This window comes from Peromyscus maniculatus, chromosome 22 (assembly GCF_049852395.1).
Source record: "Peromyscus maniculatus bairdii isolate BWxNUB_F1_BW_parent chromosome 22, HU_Pman_BW_mat_3.1, whole genome shotgun sequence".
Lineage (NCBI taxonomy): Eukaryota > Metazoa > Chordata > Mammalia > Rodentia > Cricetidae > Peromyscus > Peromyscus maniculatus.
The window spans coordinates 7,337,949-7,342,943 of NC_134873.1; positions in this window are offsets into that span (position 1 = coordinate 7,337,949).

Sequence of the window (4,995 nt, forward strand, 5' to 3'; positions counted from 1 at the left end):
GATCTCTGCATCTGTTCCATCAGTTACTGTATAAAGGCTCTCTGATGACAATTAGCGTAGTCACCAATCTGATCACAGTAAATGGCCAATTCAGGCTCCCTCTCCACTATTGCTAAGGGTCTTAGATGAGGTCATCCTTATGTATTCCTGAGAAAATTCATGACCATATGGATCAAACACCTCAACATAAATCCATTTACAACCAACCTGGTAGAAGAAAAAGTGGGAAGTAGCCTTGAATGCATTGGCACAGGACGTTATTACCTGATTACAACACCAGTCACACAGACACTGAGATTGACAGTTAATAAATGGGACTCCCTGAAACTCAAAAGCTTCTGTAAGGTAAAGGACACTGTAAGTGAGACAAAACAGCAGCCTACAGAATGGGAAAAGATCTTCACCCCACATCTGAAAGAGGGCTGATCTCCAAGATATGTAAAGATCTCAAAAAACCAGACAAGAAAATACCTTTTCACACTGAGAATGTGTATTTTGGTTTCTTTACTGCACCCATTTTCATTAATGGTACACTATAAAAGGATCAGTAAAGTTGCCAGTCTCTCTGTGGACTATACCAAGGCATAAAAGTTTTATTTTATTTTATTTTATTTTATTTTTTTTATTTATTTTTTTTTTTTTTGGTTTTTCGAGACAGGGTTTCTCTGTGTAGCTTTGCGCCTTTCCTGGGACTCACTTGGTAGTCCAGGCTGGCCTCGAACTCACAGAGATCCACCTGGCTCTGCCTCCCGAGTGCTGGGATTAAAGGCGTGCGCCACCACCGCCCGGCTAAAAGTTTTATTTTGATACTAAAAGAGCTGCAATACAAAATCATTTTAAGGCAAAACATAGTTACTTATTGTAACCTGTTAAGGATAATTAAGAAATGTCACTTAATGGTCAGTCACCTTAAATACAATTGGAATGTAAAGTCCTAGTCTTATGAAAGCTCCTAACTTATTGTAAACTTTTAGAGATAATTAAGAAATATAAGTTAATGGTTAGTCACCTTTTAAATGATAAAACTCTTTAATATGCTCAGAACTATACTTATAGTCATTCTAAGTACTAATGTAATTAATTATAAGAATAAGCCTTATTTAGCCCCATGTATATATTTTCAAAGTTAATCCTAAAACAAGTGACTAGAAGCAAGCAAAGTTTGTCTATTCAGATATACCTAATAGATAGGTGGTTCTCAAATGCTTCAGAGATCTGCAGAATATGGCATTTAAAATGTTTAAGCTCTTGAGACCAGCCTGGTCTACAGAGTGAGTTCCAGGACAGGCACCAAAACTACACAGAGAAACCCTATCTCAAAAAACTTAAAAAAAAAAAAAAAAAAAAGTTTAAGCTCCCAATTGTAGATAGAATTGCCACAACATAAATGGCACCATTAAGGTATCCAAAGAATATATATCAGACAACCAGCAAAGAAAAGTAGGAGATAGATCACTACCCAGATAATAGGTTCATTGCTTTAGGAGTATTATTCCTAAAATTCAGAGCAAACTGTCGGCAAATGAATAATAATAAAGAGTAGTCTTCATAGATAGCTGAATATTTAGAGAATAATGGAGCTAGGGAGAATGTGTTTATGAACACTATTGTTAGTCAGCACATATCCCTCAGTGGGCAGGTGAAAAAAAAAACTGCATTATTCACGGTTCTTTACATTATCAGAACTGGTAGAATGAATCTCTCCCTGTAGGAAGAAAGTGGAAGTAATAGAATGTTGTACAAGCTGTGTCCATCTTTAATCTGGAGTGCTCTTAACTAGTAAGATATTTTTCTACCCTAAATTTTCTATTCTTGATAATGTTTCCTGTCCAGGGCAGCCTATTCAGGGCCATAAACCTGATGCTGATTAAAAAGTAGAATTTTCTTTCATTTGAGAGAATAAGGCAGAGATGAGCTCCCTAATTATTTGTCCAATACAACATGATCAGCCAACTATCCATATAGGTACAACCAACAAAGCTGGATGCAACAGGTTGTGTTCATGTATTTCAGCATACTTATTCACCCATAATTAAAAAGGAAGAATTTAGAAGGGATTTGGGAAGGGATGGAATGAAGATATAAAAGGGAAAAGGGATGTAATATCTTTTAATTAACGATTTATGAAAATAAACTTTAAATAAAGAGGGGCTGGAGAGATGGCTCAGCAATTAAGAGCACTGGGTGTTGTTACAGAGGACCTATGTTCCATTTCTAGAACCCACATGGTAGCTAACCATTTACTGTAACTCCAATTCCAGGCATCTCCTGCCTTCTTCTGACCTCTGTAAGCACTGTGCACTGATGCATGCATAGAAAACACTCACATAATTTAATTTTTTTTAATGTGAGAAAAAGGGAAGAATGAAACTTTCTACAGTGATGTCACAGCCCTGAGACAGACAGCAGCCAGGGCTAGTTGAAAGGATATCTCTATGTTCTTGCATGGAAGGAGCTTTTCACTTCCACCGAGTCAGCCTGTTAAGAGGCAAAAGCTGCTTCATTCTGAGGTTAATATAGTTCATGGTAACCACTCATCTAAGAGCAGAGTGTACAGTGACTTTAAATGTCTTTTCCTTGAAGTCCTCTGTATTTTTGTTCTCTATCTTTTCCATCTGTGGCAATGGCATTGGTACAGTTATCCTTTAGACTGAACATCAAAATTGACAGGTTGCATAGTTTCCAAAGCAATATTTTTTTCCACTGTGTCATTTATTGATTTTCCGCTAAGACCTTGTGGTACAAGATGAACCTGCCAAGGAATTTCTTTCCATCATTTTTATAATTTACGTAAGTTTCTGCATGACATTGCAGCAAGAATATCCCTAAATATCTCTGCTTTTACATTCTGATTATGATCAGAAGTGGTTTTCTTTACCTGCCTGTTTAGGAATAGGGAGAATTCTACATGAATATGTTCAGACTTCCTAAGTAAAATCCACATACTTCCTTTGTTTAGGAAAAGCATGCTTTCCCTGCCTCCTGCAGTAAGAAAATTTTCTCATTTCTTCTTTCTTGGCTATTGTGATGGCTATTCTTGGTAGTCAAACTGACTACTTCTGGAATTAACTAAAACCCAAAGAGTTGATAGACCTGTGAGAGATTTTTTTTAATGTTTTGAAATTAAAGACCCATCTTTAATTTGGATCATTTGAGGTGAAATCCAAAATTAGCTGCTTGGTGGTTGTGTACATCTTTAACTCAAGCACTCAGGAGGCAGAAACAGTTAGACTTTTCTGAGTTTGAGGCTCTCCTGGTCTACAGAATGAGTTCCAGGGCCACACAGATAAACCTGTTGTGCCCAGATCGTGACCCCCAGAGAGACCACCAAAGATGAGCATGCCAGAATGCAAAAGCAAGGTTTAATTTTGGATATCCAAATGCAATACAAGCCTAGGCAGGGACTTCGTCCAATACATCCAATGAAGTGGAGGCTGGAGGAAGTGCCCACCTGTCTGCAAGCTCAGCTTTTAAAGGGAAAAATCACAAGGTTACATCATTTAGGGGTGCTAGTATGGGTACAATTCTGATTGGCTTGCTTCTAGGGACTTCTAGAAATTACTTCTAAGGGAGTGGTTGCCCACCACCATTTCTCATTGGCTGCCCTAAGGTGGGGGCATTTCTGTGGTCAGTTACCCTGGAAACCAGGGAGAGGACATTCCATAGTCTGGCAGGCATTACCTCGTGACTATCTTGTGACTCTGTACTTTTACACTTCCTGGTTTCTGGAATCTGAACTGACTGGTTTTAGTAACTAATGGCCTATTCCCAAAAGGAGAAATCTTAGGCCTTAATTTTAGGGTGAAAGCATTTTGGTCTTATTTCTAAGATAGCTCATTTTGGTCTCACAAACCCTGTCTTGAAAACACACACAAAAATATCAAAGTTTAAGATCCACCTTTAATCTGGGTTGTACCTCTGGAGGCAGCCTACATATATATAAAGTATATTGAAGGAGGAAGCTCTGTCTCTCTCTTTGCCTCCTTGCCCTAGCACCAAGTTCATTCCTTTACTAGCATTAGAGCCTACTTCCTTGGTATTTTGGTGTATAGTTAAGACCAGCTAAAATATTTAGCCTCATGAACTGAACAAGTACTGTACTCTTCAAATTTCCATTGGTAGGCAGCATTGTTAGACTACCTGGAGCACAGCTTGTAAGATATTTTATGAAATCAACTTTCTACATACATGGAGAGATTCATTCTACCAGTCCTGATCATGTAGAGAACCTTGAATAATACAGTTGCATTTTTTTTGACCTGCCCACTGAGTAAGATGTGCTGGTTAACAATGGTGCTCATAACCACATTCTTCCTAGCTCCATTATTCTCTAAATATTCAACTTTCCATGAAGACTACTCTTTATTATTATTTAATTTGCCTACAGTTTGCTCTGAATTTCAGAAATTAAACTCCTGAAGCAATAGAGCCCTCATTCAGTTTTCTGATGGGAGAAAGAGCTATTATCATGTTTGTGGTCTGGTTCCTGCCTTTCTTTCCTGGTTGTCTGAAGTCCCTGTGAAAAGCAGGTAAAAAGTCCATCCAATTCACCTGACCTCAGTGTGAAACCACCTAACAAAAATCTCTTTTTGTGTGCTTAAATATCTCTTTAGTTGTTAATATTCTGGGCATCCTTCTACCTGTGTGACAAGGAATCACTCCACCCCACACAGTTATAGTGGGCTGTACAAGGTAGCCAGCCACATTGTGTCCAGGAAGAGGAAGGAGAAGTGCCTATGGAGGACAGGAAGCTAGCAGGATATGCTTTTAGAGCCAGGGACAGGTGCTATTGAAATGTAAATCTCTCCCAGTTCTGAAAAGGTCTTTGTCTGAGTTGGAAGGCAGGGTCAGGAACCATTGTGCTGTGTCTTTAAGCACACTGTAACCCTATAGGAGGTGCTCTTGTCACTCAGGCCTCACTAGCCAATCAGGCCCTCCAGGCAAGCAGTCAGTCAGAAGTGGTGCAGGGTCCTTCCTGTCACAAGCTTCAGGCTT